General features: G+C 51.1%; 1 protein-coding gene and 1 long non-coding RNA gene across 3 annotated transcripts in view; one reads left to right on the top strand and one right to left on the bottom strand.

Annotated features, from left to right (window-relative positions):
* ANKRD11 (ankyrin repeat domain containing 11) overlaps nt 1-15,674 on the bottom strand; it is a 137,330-nt gene that overhangs the window by 66,526 nt on the left and 55,130 nt on the right. The gene's annotated exons all lie outside the window — the stretch shown is intronic.
* On the top strand, nt 10,470-12,797 carry LOC135422106 (uncharacterized). The gene is made up of 2 exons (XR_010434311.1): nt 10,470-10,579; nt 12,311-12,797. It is a non-coding gene; the product is annotated as an uncharacterized LOC135422106 (long non-coding RNA).

Raw genomic sequence — 15,674 nt, forward strand, 5'->3', positions numbered from 1 at the left:
GGATTTAATGCGGTTGTCTCACAAAATCAAATTGCAAGTGAAAAAAATACAGAGATTAAAAATGAGGGAGGGGAGGGGGAAGGTAAATAAAAGCGCGGCAGCACAAAGGAAAAACAATTTTGCTCTTGTTTTTTAACTCACAATCAACATCTGAGCTATTCAGGAAGCTGGTGCACTGCCCTCCAACCAACTTCAATTAGGGAATTCAAAAGCAGTCAGACAAAAGAATGCCTGGGAGTTACTGCACCGCACCGAGATATTTTTAGCAAGAGCTGGGAGGCAGTTTGTGGGACACTGCTTTGCTTCTCTCGCGTTTCAGCTTTTGTATTTACATTCACAGGACAGAGAGATTTACTGGGTCACAGAAAAAGGGAGGAGAAGCAGCACAACCGACAGGAATCGTTTTGCTCCTGATACTCTTGGAAGGTTTTCGGCAAAGGCTGATGGGGGCCTGAGTGAAGCAGAACAAGATTTGCCTCCATCTCCTTCAAAAATCATCTTTCAGCTGAAATCTCAAATTTTCCCCTTTTCATTATCATTATGCTTATCATTTACCACCATTACTATATTTTACTTTATTTTCAATTATTAAAATGTTCTTATATCAGCATATAAGTTTTACTGTTCTTATCTCAACATGCAAGTTTTACTTTGATTCTTCTCCCCATTCCACCAGGGTGGCAGGGAGAGATGGGGGGTTGAGCAAGCGGCTGCGTGGTGCTTAATTTCCAGCTGGACTTAATCACGACAGCCCTTTTTGGACTCCTTTGGAAGGGTGATGTAAACCCTCACGTGGAGCCCCCGGAAAGGTCCCCTCGGCCCTCATGCCGAGCAGGGACACGGCTGGTTCACCCACACAAAGCTGGGGCTGAATCCGGCCGGTGACCTCTGCCCACCCCAGGTCACCAGATGGAGTCAGGAACACTCCAGGTGGGCACTGTCACATGAAGACCCCCATCCCAACCCCCCCAACACCGCTGGACCGTCAGTCCGGAAGAGCCGCATGGTCGAGCCCCAATGAGCCGCTTCTGTTTTTTCAGAAGCCATTTCCTAAAAGCCACACGCTGCAGCCGCCCTTCCCTCCACAGGCCCGGGAAGGTGCCTGGAGAGCTGGAGGTGATGGCCAAGGCCGGAGCCCTGGCAGGGGTGCGGGGCCGGTTTGGGGGTGGCAGGCGCTGCCTGCGCCATCAGCATCGCTCCTCCAGCGCAGCCCCTCTTCCGCTCCCTCCTACCACTGCGGCAGCGCAGATGGCAGCAGTGTGACCTCGCTGTTCCTGCCTCCTTGTTTTGATCCTGCAGTCTTGATTGTTCAGGCTAATCCCACACTCCCAGCCTTGGCTGCCCGCCAGGACTGTTATTAATGGCACAAAAGCTTCTCATTCCAGCTACTTCTACATCCGCTAATGCTGTTGTTCCCTTCTCTTGCTCCCCCTCTTGCCACATTACAAACTGGAGCTGGAATATATTTTACAAGGGGAAAAAAACCCTCCTCTGATCATCCTCACGCACTGAAGGCTCCACCAGAACCGTAGGGGAAAGGCTCCTTAGCTCCAGTAATAAACACCGAAGGCAAAGCAGTGAGACCACCCTGCTCATCAACAGCACACTGATATGGGGAGTTTCCAGCAATCCCTTAAGGAAGGCCAGGGTCCCAGGCACAGGCAGGTACAGCTGCCTGCAAGGCCCCAGGGAAGGGCTCCAGGGCCCAGGGTAGGACTAACACCAGTGCTCAGTGATGAGGACAGGCAGCACTGTGATGCAGGGGCACAGCACCCCTGGTATAGCACCCCCGTGCTCCTCAGGTGGCCCCGAGGCCTTGGCTGACCAGGGACTCCCTGTCCTCCTGCCCCTGCTCTGTGCAGCAAACACCAGATTCCCAGAACTGAAGCTCATTAAATCATGCACTGAAAGGCAGCTGCAGCCCATTCCAATTTAGCCCCTCACGTGCCAGTCTCATGGCAGGGCCCAAAGTCCCCATGCAGGGCCTAAAGCTGTGTTTGGGATGTCCCTCTGTGCCCTGCCAGCTCCCCCCCAGTGGCTGTACCCCATCCTCCTCTGCTCTGATCCTCCCCCCCGCCCCGGGAGGATCTGCGGGGTGAGCCCTGGGCACCCACCAACACAACACTGGGGTGCAGGTCCCATGTCCCATCCACCTGCTCAGACCCAGGGCTGGTTTGGGAAGGGATGGATGAGGATATTCCCTGGGGCCTCCTGATTTATCAGAGACCAGCCAGCCATGCCCAAACCCATTGGCACTGCTGGGACACAGCTCGGCCAAAAACTCTGGTGCTAAGTCAGCTGAGCCCAGCAGGCCCTCAGCACCAAGGGCCACCAAGTGCAAGTTAATGAGGTTCAGAGTTGCCTAAACCCAGTAAGAGGAACATGCTCCTGGGACCCTCCCGTGGGAGCAGGCCCACACTCCTGTGCTGTGGAGTTCCAGGGTTGCAGGTGCTGGGACCGTGCCATGGGGAGCAGCACACTGGTGCGGGGTCTGAGGAAACCTGCCCGGTTTCCAGCACAAGCTGTCACCCTGGTGAGATGATTCACCATCCTGCCCTCCCTACTTGTGGAAACGCAGGCAAGAGAAACGCAGCTACAGGCACATTTCTCCTGATTAGGACGGGCAGTACATTTTTAATAAAGGGCTCTTTAAAGATAATCTCATTTCAGTATTTACACATGTTAAAGAGGTTATAGAGATCAAGACATAATGAAGTCAAGAAGGAGAGGACAATAAAAGTGTGGTGGGATATTGCAGGGAGAGGTATCTCCACCCTATTGGTTTGGGGCACAAAGGGGCTGAAATACAGAATCTCAGATGGGTTTGAGTTGTAAGGGACTTTAAAGATCATCCAGTCGCACCCCCTGCCATGGACAGGAACACTTGCTCCTAGACCAGGTTGCTCCAAGCCCCATCCAACCCGGCCTTGAACACCTCCAGGGATGGGGAGTGCAGTGAAACAGCAAGACACAAACCCCACAAATCCCGGCAGAGGAGGAGGATCAGACGCCAGGAATAACTGGCTGTCGCTCACTCACAACAATCAGCAGATTTCTGATGCAACCTGGATCTGCAGCTTCCCTTCTTCCTCAAACACAGCACATGGCCCTGCTCCTTCCCAGCACACAGAGTACTGGATGAAGCAATCCCGAGCTGTCCCGGCCAGCGAGCACATGGCACGTCCCACCCTGGCCCCACAAACAGGCAGAGTCCTCGTGTACCACACACAAGCCTCAATTCCATCCCAAACACACCCCCACCCAGCCTCTTGCTACAGCAATCCCAGTCCATCTCCTAGTGGAACAGATCTGCCCCAGCTGAGGTTACACCTGACAGCAGCAAAAACTGAAATATCCGCTCTCGGCTCCACCATCGGCAGTGGAGCTTCACAAAACTCTGCTCTGTGCCATGCTCTACTTCACGTGCCATGGATTAACCAGGAGTTCAAAAATTCTCCTGAAATGCACAATATTCCACTTGCTTTCTCACACTGCAATGGTTTGGGGATGGGGGATGCACGAGGTCACCGGGCAGGGAAACTTCAGTCAACTTTGGGATTATTTCTCTATTGTGCAAGAGGAAATATTGGTGCCTGCTCAGAGTTCTCGTGTTTCACTGCTGAGGGCGAGGAGACAAAAAAAGCAGCTTTATTTAAACTACTTGATAGTCGCAGGATCAAGCAGAACAAAAGAAAAAATATATTTGGAGGGAAATGTTAGTTCTAGAGCTCAAACAGCACTTCAAGTCCCTATCAAATAACTTTCAGGTGAGACAGGAAGCAAGGAAGGCAGCATGGAGTGCTGGATCAGGGAGTGCTGGATCATGGGGTGTAAAGCAAAGACACCTGGAGCTGCAGGGACTGAGCTCAGCTTCACAGTAACAGGTGAGCTGGAGTAATAAGTAACTGGATTTTAAGGAGTAAATAGTGGAGCAGGCAAGAGAGTCATGGACTTAAGAGAGAGACATGAAGAACAGCAAAAACAGGAAAATAGTTCAAATTAATAAAATGAATTGTTTTCCAATCCAGAAGGACTTGCTGTAGGATCTCAGCAAAGAGGCAACAGAACTTCCTCGAGCAAATTCCTGCTTTTCTACAGACGTGGACCAACCACAGCAGGTATTTTCAAATCAAGGGAACATTTAATTAAGAGCCTAATGCCTGAATATTTACAGGATGCAAGGTCTGCTACAGACACAACCTGAGCTCTTCTCCTACTAGCAACCTTCCCAAGGAATCTGGTACTTGATTCTTAATTTCTTCAGCTTCCACTCCCAGCAGGCAGAGGTGTCTCTATTTTTAACGCCCAAGCAGGATGGGTGTCAGGCAAGGTCACCCAAAACCTGAGGGCAGCAGATGTTTGGGAGGCAAACACACCCCCAGCCCCTGCTCAGGCGCTGCCAGTCGGCACGGCCAGGCTTCCAACCCACCAGATGCTCCCAACTTTCTCCTTGCTAAGCTCAGCAGCCTGTGTTTCCCACTCCCAACATGTGAAATGAGGCTTCTGAGCCCCATTCAAGCCCCAGCCTCTTCTTTTCTTCTCTAAGTGAATACTGTGTTAATCCCATTAGTTATGTGAGTGCAAAGCCACTCGGGAGCCCGTCCCACCTACTCCCCACGGAATCTCCTGCCACTCCATAACCCAGGAGTTATAACTCCCTAACTCTGACCTCAGGGGGACCGGGGAACAATAAATATTGCTCTATTTAGGATAACCTCAACCTTATGGTGCCAAGACATAAAACCAGCAGTGTCCCAGGACCCAGAGCGTCCCTCCTGTCATGTCCCAATGCTCCCAAGCACCATTCCCAGTGAGCAGGGCCTGGCACTGGCCAGACCCAGCCCCTGGCACCAGTCGCTCATCCTCCCTGGCTCCAGCACACCCACACCTCAGGAATTTTCCTGTGCCACACCTACACCTTCCTGCCAACACACAGCACTGGGTCCAGCCCCACACCAGCACCACCAGTACCACCTGACGGCCACTCCTGCCGAGCTCTCCTATTCCTGGATTATAGAGCTTGAATAACAGAATCCTTAGGGTCTCAAATGTGTTTGGACATCATTTGGATGCCCCAACGCTAACTTGCAACCTTATCAGGATTTAGGACATCTCTTAGTGAGCTCTGAAACCAGGAATCCCAATGGAGACTACAACTACGACTCCTGTCCTGTGACCCCAAAGAAGTTCATATGGGAAAACACCGTGTTTCAAATGCAAAGTGTCATAGATGGCAACACACCCACACAGAAATCTCCAACCTGCACCTGGGGAAAGAATTTAATCACCAGTTTCTCCTTCTCCACGGGAGCCAAGGCACCACCTATGTCCAAAGCACCGGGTTGCCTTTTCTCTGGTGTGTCACACCTGGCACGTAGGAGAGGGAGAGAAGCTTTGGCAGCTGCCATAGGGGACAGTGCCAGTGCATCCAGGGATGTGGGGACAAGGGAGTGAGGACTGGGAAGGTGGGGAAGGGTAGGAGCACTGACCAGATGGGTCTTTAAGTGGGATTAAAAGGAAGATGCTCTGCTACATCCAGCCCTTTCCTCCAGGCCTGGAAACTCGCCCTCCTTACAGCCAAGTCTCCTCCACGGGGAACCAGCCTTTGGCTTTTTCCCTCTTTGTTCTTCCACACCGCTTCCTCCCTCGTGTTTACCTTCCGGACCTGCCATCTCCCTGTGGCTCACAACTCCTCCTCCTCTGGAAAGTCTTTGAGACACACATTATACAAGATACACAAAAATAAATTGGTTTTAATCCTCCAGATTCCAGCGCTCCCAAACAAGGATCTTAAGGAGCTTTACAAACAATGGATTAAGCTTTAAGACTCCCGGTGAGGTAAGGAAGAGCCTCTGGCCAAGGCAGAGAGAGGTGAGCGAGGCTGAAGGCTGTACAGCTGACCTGTTTCCACACACACTAGCGTGACTCTATCCCTGATCCATCATCAGCCCAGAGACACCTTTGCCATTTCGGTCCAGACTCTGAAGCAGCTCCAAAATGTCCATCTTTCCTACCTTTAGGCATCAGGAGTACCCAAAACGCTCAGCCCAGTGGGTGGCAGCACCCCTGGGGCCTGAGGTTCTCCTGGAGCACTATGAAGTGTCCAGTTCCTGACAACCAGCCTTCATTGCAGGGGTGCAGGAAGCTTCCAGTGGGCATTCCAAGCATCCACTTCACTGGAAGGTGCTGTCTTGCTTTCCTCAATGTGACAATGACCTGACAGGTACTGACCTCTACTTTGGTGACCACTGACAGGACTCAAGGGAATGGCTAGAGCTGTGCCAAGGGGGTTTAGGTTGGATATCAGGAAAAGGTTCTTCCCCCAGAGGGTGGTGGGGCACTGACCAGGCTCCCCAGGGCAGGGGTCACAGCACCAAGGCTGGCAGAGTTCAAGGAGTATTCGGACAATGCTCTCAGGGACAGGGTGGGATTGTTGGGGTGTCCTGTGCAAGGCCAGTTGTCATAATCCCTGTGGGTCCCTTCCAACTCCAGATACTCAATGACTCCATGACTTTGGGTCACAAGCTCAGCAGCCTCAGATCTACATTAGCACGACATCACCCACTCCTAGTGCACTCGTTCTGCAAAGCCCTCAGATTTCTCCCCAACTGTATTTTGCATACATGTTGTAAACAAGCTTTACATCCTTTTGATCAGCTCTGCTCGGGGAGGGGGAGGAGACTTCCTGTCCCACTCTGCCACCACTTGCTGCGCTCGGCTCCCGCCGCCCCGTGAGCGATGATGACATTTTCTATTTTGGTGGCTTTTTCTTCATATATTTGCAACGAGCGGCTGTGCTCCGGCTCAGCACCACATGGATCTTGGGGTGGTTTTTACTTCAGCTTAAAGTGGCAGAGCCAGTTGTTGCAGCATCTCCTCTCCGTGCCCAGCGACATTCCCTGTTCCCCAGCCAGACGCGTGCACGCTCCTGGCTCCTCACTTTCCCTGCCAGCCGTCCCAAGCAGACATTTTTGCGAAAGAACTTGTTTACAGACAAACCAGGCTCCTGTTCGTGGCAAAGCACCGGCGTGTTTTCCTGCTGGTGCTTATCTGCCAGAGAGAACTCTGGTTTCTGCTTGCCCACGGGCAACCGGCCAAGCGCTCACCACCGGCACCTCCCTGCACCTCGTGGCCACTTCACGTGCCCAAACCCTCGCCCTCCTCCAGAGGCACAACCGTACCCCGATAAGGGAATGCTCCCTCCTGGCTCCAGTGATACAACATTGGGTGAAGCTGCAGAAGGTTGGGATCTCTCTCCCTTTGGAAAGAGCAAATGCCCACAGACTCCAACGGCCACTGGAAGCCTGAGGACTGTGGGAATGGTTCAAGGGAAGGGCTCATGCTCTCTTGTGACTCCAGCTCAGTGCTTCCACGTCCTCCCTGTGCCAGCTCAGAGAGGAGCTTATGAAATCCGCAGGCTGTGGGCAGCCTCTGCAGCGCAGGAATGTTCTGGAGTCAGTTACTAACACGGTGCTTTGCATATTGTGTTTCAAACACTACATGCTTCTACATGCTCTGTGTCAACAAGGGGAAAGGACTGTCAGCCCCAAATGAAGTCCTAATCGGAGTTATTAGTGATCCAGCAGCTCCCAGGTGCACAACGAGGACCCCACGGGGATATTCCTGTGTTCAGCTCAACCCTTCCCTCCTGAGAACCATCCCAGCCCCTTCTCTAATCATTTTCCTCTGCCTGAGCCCTGTGTGCTCCTCAACTCTGCCCAGCACGGCTTCCCCAGGACCCACAGACAGGACGGGTTCCTTGGGACAGGAATGCTGCACGTTCATCCATGAGCAAGGCATGAGGACCTGGCAGATGCAGGATACTAAACAGGGAGGGAAAAATAAACCTAGAGGATTCTTCAGGGTAAAACCACTTCTAAACTCACAGAATCCCAGAATGGTTTGGGTTGGGAGGGACCTTAAAGCTCATCTCGTTCCACCTCCTGCCATGGGCAGGGACATCTTCCACTATCCCAGGTTGCTCCAAGCCCTGTCCAACCTGGCCCTGAACACTTACAGGGATCCAGGGGCAGCCACAACTTCTCTGGTGAACCTGTGCCAGGGCCTCACCACTCTCATAGGGAAGGATTTCTTCCCAATATCTCAACTAACCCTGCTCTCTTGTCACTTTAAAGCCATCAAATTCATGGGAAAGCAACTTTTTTCCACCACACAGAACACCCTTGGTGAAGCTGGGGATGTGCTGCTCTTACAGATGCTCTATGTGAACCTAAATTTGCTGAAATTATTACAGAAACATTCCACCATCTCCCAAAATAAGCAGCTTTGTGTATCTTTGCCTGGCTAAAGGACGAAAACAGCCCTGTAGAGTGGAGCACAGTTTCCATTTCCTTGCACACTCCTACCAGGGCTGTGCTCACAGCAAACACTCCGACCTTTCCTCAAAGAAATCTCTGTTTGCTGCTCCTTATAAATTTGCAGAATTTTGGCTCGTTTCCATTTCACCCACTTTTGAATACAACGTTCCCCACCCCCACACAACTGTTCCTTTCTCAGGGATGACAGGCTATCCAAAAAAATCCCGGGAGCACTTGAGCTCCTCATTCCCTCCCTGGCAGCAGACAAAGGAGCACAGGGAATTTCGGACCAACCTGTTGCTGGAAGCACTTCACCTTAGTTCAGCATTCCAATTTCTCCTGATCCCCAGTAACAACATTTTCCCATCACTCCCCTCACCCATGATTTTCTAACAATCATTTGTGGCACATTTAAAATCTTTTATTATTTTCCTATGAAAACCTGGAGCTCAAATCCCTTCAGAAAGGCGCCGTGGTTACCAGCAGGATCACCCCACAACCTCGCTCTGTTTTTCCATCACTGCTGATGTGGTGACAAAGAAGGAGATTTTTCAATTTGTTTTGTCCATGAGCCAGAAATTCCTTTTAATGGCCTGAATATGGTGCCTGTGCTGGTCTCTCCCTGCTCAACCCTCACTTACAACAGCCCTTGCCTACAACGCGGAGTTGGCCTCCTTTTGCAGGAAAATAAGGCCAAACCAGCTTGAAAGCATGTTTGGAATCTGGAGATTAATTCCATGTAAACTAATGCATTCAAACCTCTTTGTAGGGCTGCAGCAAGGGCTGGCTGAGCCTGGCGAGAAGTAGGGCAGCACAGTGGCTGGTGGGGAGGGAGGCAGCCCTTCCTCCAGTGTGGAACCCTTTAGTAAAGGTCACAACCACTAGTAAAGGTGTGTCCTGCTCCGGCAAACCAGCCACAACGCCCCTTGGCCGCAGCACGGACCCTCACGCCCACTGCTCACACTGGTGACAAAGAGGTGCTGGAGGTGGCAGGAGGGCAGGTCAGGGGTCACGAGGGCTCCCACGGGAGCCTCTACCCGGGATCCAGAGCTTTTGTTCAGCAGAAAATGCCAGGAACAACAAAGCCCAGCAGTGCCCAGAGCTGCTCTGGGGTGCCCCCCGTCCCCACCATACGCTGCCCATTCCTGCCCGTGCTCAGCCCACCCCTCCCTGCTTCCCTCCACCACCTCTCTCTCTCTCTCTCTCTCTCTCTCTCTCTCTCTCTCTCTCTCTCTCTCTGGGAGATAAATAATTCAGGATGAAACCATTTTAAACTCCGTTGGGATGCTGAGCAAAGCTAAGATGGGTGGTGCTGCAGAGGAAGCTGCCAGGGCCGCAACCAGAATCCTGGGCTTCCTCACACAGAGGTTCCCAGTACAGCTACAGCCCATCCCACTGGGATCCTGCGCCATGAAACACCCCCAAATCACTGAACACCAAGGTCTTGGTGTATCCATCACACCCAGAGTCATCTCATCCACGTGAGTGTGAGGCCCAGGGACCTCCCATGCCAAGTGCATCCATGAGAGGCTTCCACAAAGCCACCCCACTGGCCATGTCTGAGCACTAAATGCCCTCATTCCTAGATTTTCTTCTGGTATAAAGCAGCAGCAATAAGGACAGATGAGCAGAGTTTGGTTTGCACAGTGACCCTCACATGCCAGGGCAGCCTGATGAACAACAAACACAGCGGCCTCCCAGCCATCACATGTCCTTCATGGATGCTCCCAACCACCACATATCCTTCATGAATTCTCCCACAGACCCAGGGATGGCAGATAAAAGCAGGGATGGCACACTGCTCCCACATTCCTTCTGGGTGCCCTGGCACACCCACGCTGCTGCCACAGCTGGGTGGGAGGAGATGGCTCCCATCAGAAGAACGTGGTGCTGAGGCCACGGAGGTGTCTCAAAGCCAATACCGCCTATGCTACCCTCTCAGGGGTAGGACTGGCATACCCTCCTAAAGGAACTGGGCAGGAGCACAGGAGCCATCCCACTGTGGGACACATCCCTGGGGAGGTCTCCCAATCACCTGCTGGGCTTGAGGCCCATTGAGCTTCCTTCCACAAGGACTAAAGAGTATTGGAGTGCAATGAGATGAGCTTTGAGGTCACTTCCAACCCAAGCCATTCCATGATTACATGACTACACAAGCAGCAGCACCCATGCTCCTTCCACATAAGCACAGTTACGGTGCTCAACTCAGGGCCCCATGGTTCAGATGAATTCAGGTCAGACAGGACAACATCAACAAGAAGGTAGTTCAGAGAAGAGGGAGTTTGTGTTGTTTTCTTTTTAAATGAGGAGACCAAATAATTAAATAGCCTGGAAAGGATTCTACATTAAAAGTCACTACAGCACTAAAAATCCAGCTCTGACAGCTCTGGGTGAAGCCCTTCAGGAGTTACCATGGCAGTTGATGCAGCGATTCGCCCACTCACTCCTCAATAATGCTGGATTATTTTTTTTAATGCTCTTCCACCACAAACAAGCAAACGTTGCTGAAGGAAAAAGTCCTTTCTCCCACCATAAAGCTCCATCCTTTATCCCTGCCACAAGTGCTCCGCTCGGGAGGAGACAGCAGGTAACAGGGAGCCAAGCCAAACACGCCACGCTGAACTTTGCTCCCTCCCTCTCCAGGGAGAGAGGAAATTTAAGAAGCAGATTCAGGATTTCAGCATCCATTTCACTCTCCCTCCCCCTCCTGAACTCCCCGGGCTCCAACCGGCGATTCAGATGCTCTGTCAGCTGAACGCTGCGCTCGCTTCCCCTCCCCACCACCAGCTCAGCAACCCTTGCAACACGCTGCACGCAGGCAAGGAAACCAAGGATTTTTAGAATACATCCTCCCTCCTTTTAATTAAGCACCCAGGTAGAGTGTTCACTCCACAAAGCTCATCCAGCATGGCTGAGAGAGGCAAGTCAGAGCAAGAAGGCACCCAAACAAAGGAAAGCAAACACGGGCAGCAAGGGGGGAGAACGATACAACGGCATTGAACTGTCCAATGATTATTTTTACAATCAAACCGAGGTCTAGAAACTCCTCTGGCCAAGGGAAGGCTGAGAACATCCGCAGCCACCTCCCCATAGCATGGCACAGCCCTCATCCCGGGATCAGGCCAAGAAGGACAACCTCAGAAAGCCAGCTCCGAGGCTGAGGAATGTCCTCCCCATCTGTCGGGATAAACTCATTCCTTCCTCAGGGACCTCCTGGCCCCCTTGGCCCTGGGGGCACCCCAGGACCCGGGGCTGCCATAGGTCAGCCCCCACAGAGGCAGAGCTCCAAACAGAGCGAGGCAGATGGGAGAGAAGGAATAAGCAGCTTCCAGCACTAAGCTGGGGAAGGCAGGACTGAGCCTGTGTGCCCACATTCTGGGGGTCTGGGGTGCTGGGGACACGAGTGCCAGAGTGCAGCCAGAATGGGACCACACCGGTGGCCAGTCTCCTTGCCTCAGCAACACGTACTGCTTGCTCCACAAAAATAATATTCCTCATTCTTTAGCCAGTAGAAATTATTTGTTACAATAAATACTTGCCCTGAAAGCCCAGAGGCTTTACTAACAAAGCTGGGTTTGCTTGCAGGCTGCCAGGTTTGGGAACTGGTTTAATCAGCTGGGGAAGCTCAGGGAGCACGTTCTGGCTGTGTGAGACATTCCCAGTGCAAAGAACTGCTGTTGGCTAGTTCCCACAGTCCTTCCAACTCCAACTCTTGCCAATCAAGATTTCTTTACTAATAAGGGCAATGGGGCCCTGGAACAAGTTGCCCAGAGAAGCTGTGGCTGCCCCATCCCTGGAAGTGTTCAATGCCAGGTTGGACAGGGCAACCAGGTCTAGTGGAAGGTGTCCCTGCCCATGGCAAGGGGTAGAATGAGATGAGCTCTAAGATTCATTGAACTCTAACTGTTCTGTGATTCTATAACCCAAACTGGGACAGACTTTACCATGATATGAACTGGGAGAAAACACTCATCCCTGTGGCCCTCGAACAGGTCCATCCATGGAGAGGTCCGTGTATCCGACAAGGGACAGCCTCCACACCGAAGCATGTTTCCAGCCCCGGCGAGCAGCAACCCAACAACTTTCAAGATGAATTAAGGCCACAGCGTCCATGGAGTTCCGCTGGTGGAAGGCAGCTTTGTTAAACCCAAATGAAAGCTCAGCCCATTGTTCCCAGCCTCCTCTAATAGCTGTTGTCTCTCCTCCATCCCTCCCAGGCTCCGCAGCTCAGCTGTGACTCTTTGTGCCTCCCTTTCCCTGCCTTCTGCTTCTGTTTGTCCTTTTGATCTCCACTTCTCAGCTTGTGTTTTCTGCTGTGTCCCCCTCCCCCCATGCCTGATTTCCACTTTTATTAGGGTGCGAGGCAGCGGCTGAAGGAGGAACAATGCATCGGAGCTGAAAAGGCTTTGAAGCTGAATTGAGTTGTTTACCCAGAGATTCCCCGATCTCCTCCTGAAATAAAATAGTATTTTACTTCCACCACAGCTCTTGCTGTTTAGTTTCAGTTGGAAGCATCCTAAGTAGCTGATGGCATGGCAAATGTATAAAAAGTAGAAGTAGAAGCACAGGGGTGTGATTGCTTAAAAAATAAATAAAAATAAAAATCAGACAACTGCATCTCCCCAAAGCCCATGAGTTTTAGGTAAAATTATTCTGGAGTCCAGTTGTAAGGATTCTGCTGCTGCAAGGGTAGGTTAAAGCTTCAATCAGCTCCCAAAATCCCCTGTGAGTCAGCATATCAGTTTGGGTTTGATGCAACTGTGTCTTCCTTCAACCCCAAGCAGGAACAGCAACCAGCTGCTTTCCCATCCCAGTTCCTTTAACTCCAAGGCACCACTGCAATTAACACATTGAGTTTAAATACTCAAACTCTGCACAGAATCACTTAAGTTGGGAAAGACCTTTAAGACCATCGAGTTCAACCTGTGCCCGATCCCCACCTTGTCACCCAGCCCAGAGCACTGAGTGCCACGTTCAGTCATTCCTCAGACACCTCCAGGGATGGGGACTCCATCACCTCCTTTCAAGCCGGGCAACTTAGAGCAAGTGCCAAAGTCCCACCAGCAGGTCCTGTCCCCATCATCACATCCTGGTGTGGGCAGAGCAGGCAGGACCCCCACCCATGCCACAGGCACTATGCGCACCCTGGTTCACAGCCAGACCTCCCTCATGAGCAACAACATCTCCCAAAGCTGATCCTGGGACTGGGTAATACCATTTATAAATTAAGAGGCAGGAGGGGAGATAAAAAACAAAATACCATGAGCTATTGAGATAAGATTTTAGTTCCTTGGTTTGTTACCACCCAGACTCATACCCTATCGTGGCAGGACGAACATTGGGAGGGGTCATGGGGTGCCCACAGCCACGGGCAGGGCTGAGTGCCTGGCACTGCCTGGGGTAAAGTGCCAACAAGAAGCAAAAATATTGCAGATTCCTGAGCTGGGTTAGTCATCGGCAGCCAACTCCACCACCGGGATGGCCAACACTCCCTGGGTAGGGAGCATGTTAACACAGAGGAAAGGGAAAGGCCAGGGCAACCTGTAAGGTTTGCACCTCAAACAGTCACAACCAACAGACTTGAGCAGAAATAAACAGAATAATTCTGGGAGAAGGGCCCATGAGCACCCCAGGAACCCAATAACCACGAACAGGCTGCCAAGAGCCGGGAGCTGCCCCCATGCTCCCACTGTCGGCACTGACTGCTGCAGGCTCAACACTGAGCTAAAATAAATTAAACCTCAGCAAAATCTCATGCAAAGGGTACAATTATGCTTTTTCATTACAGACAGGTAAATTTTCAAGCTGACTGACCAGACAAAGAAAGCATAAAGCAGCTGAGGCTGAATTATGCCGCCCCAACTACGAGCTGTGAACTCTGTTGTTTGGAATTCAGGATTTGCAGGCTATGCAGCAGGTTTGGGAGCTGCTAATCAATGACTGAAATGAAAGATGATGCCTTCTGTGATGCACAGAGAAAGCAGAGACTAACTCTCTGCACATCACACTCCTCACCATACAGGTTGATTTCCTTACCATCACTATATTCTCAATAATTTAAGGCAATACTAAACAGAGCATAATTTTAAGCAAAGAGCTTTTCCTTTTATGGAAGAAAATCTTTTTTAAAAGAAAATCTACCTGCAAACTCTGCAGCTGACACAGCCTCCTTCCTCTAAAGAACATGGGAAATGAGGGGGCCTAGAAGCTCCCCAGGCAGAACTGCTCAGCCTAGATTTGGCTACTTTGGCCTCGTTTGGCTAAGGGGTAGTGATAAATTCAAGCAAAAATCACATTTTACAATGTGCTTCACATAAAATATCTCTGAGTCTACCATGAAATGGCTCTGGAGATCAGACATTTGCCAAATTTTCCCAAAAACAGTCCTAAAAACCTGAAAAACACCTGTCAACATGCCACCGGTTCTCATTCCAACTCATCCCCAGGAGTTCAGGGCTGAAGGCCCAGGGACAACCCAATGTTAGCCTAATGACCAGCTTGGACTTTGCTCACATAACTGCAGCATTTGACCTAAATTCTCTTAAAAAAAGGTGAGAAAGGAGCCCTGTCCCTCCTCCAACACACACTAGTCTGGTGACCAACATGCCTGAGAGGCCTGGAAGCCCCCTGTACCGAACAGATTTCAGGTCCCTGGCCTCCCCAGCACCCAGAAATGCCAACACCACCGTACAGGACACATAGCACCCAGTTTTGTGCCTTGAAAAGCTCAAAAGGATGAAATTCAGACCCTGTGGGTGTCCAGGGCACATTCTTTACTCCTTCCTACTCCTCCTTTAGCCTGGCTGCACCTCTGACTACTCCTGACTTACACATTCGCTGGACACTCTCATTTCTCCTCTACTCAGTGAACACTTTAAATGGGTTTTTATGCTAAAAATACAATGATGGCACTAGAAAAGGCAGACTGGAGAAACAACAGGCAAATGTTCCCAAATTCAAGCACATGGACCACCCATATATGTTAAAAACATGGATTTTTCATCAGAGCAGTAACTCCACAAGGTATGCCACCAATTGCTTTGAATTCCCCAAAAAGAAAACTATGAGCTTCCCACGAGTTGTTAAAAAACAAATCTGTTGATAACTTGGAAATATTTTCTAGTTACTACAACAAAAATTCTTCTACTTTGAACAGCAGCAAGGGTAGCTTTCAGCAACAGCAGGGAGCTTCAATGCCAGGATTTCGAGTGTGCTGGTAGCCCCTTCCAAAGCTTGTGCTGGCCCAAAACACAAGGATCTCTGCTCAGTTACCCAGCATGGTTCTGTTCCCCTCCTCCTGCAAACCTCCTCAGGCTGAGATCTGGGAATAGGGTGGGTTTGTGTCACCCTCAGCCT

Source organism: Pseudopipra pipra, chromosome 14, assembly GCF_036250125.1.
Source record: "Pseudopipra pipra isolate bDixPip1 chromosome 14, bDixPip1.hap1, whole genome shotgun sequence".
NCBI classification, from domain to species: domain Eukaryota; kingdom Metazoa; phylum Chordata; class Aves; order Passeriformes; family Pipridae; genus Pseudopipra; species Pseudopipra pipra.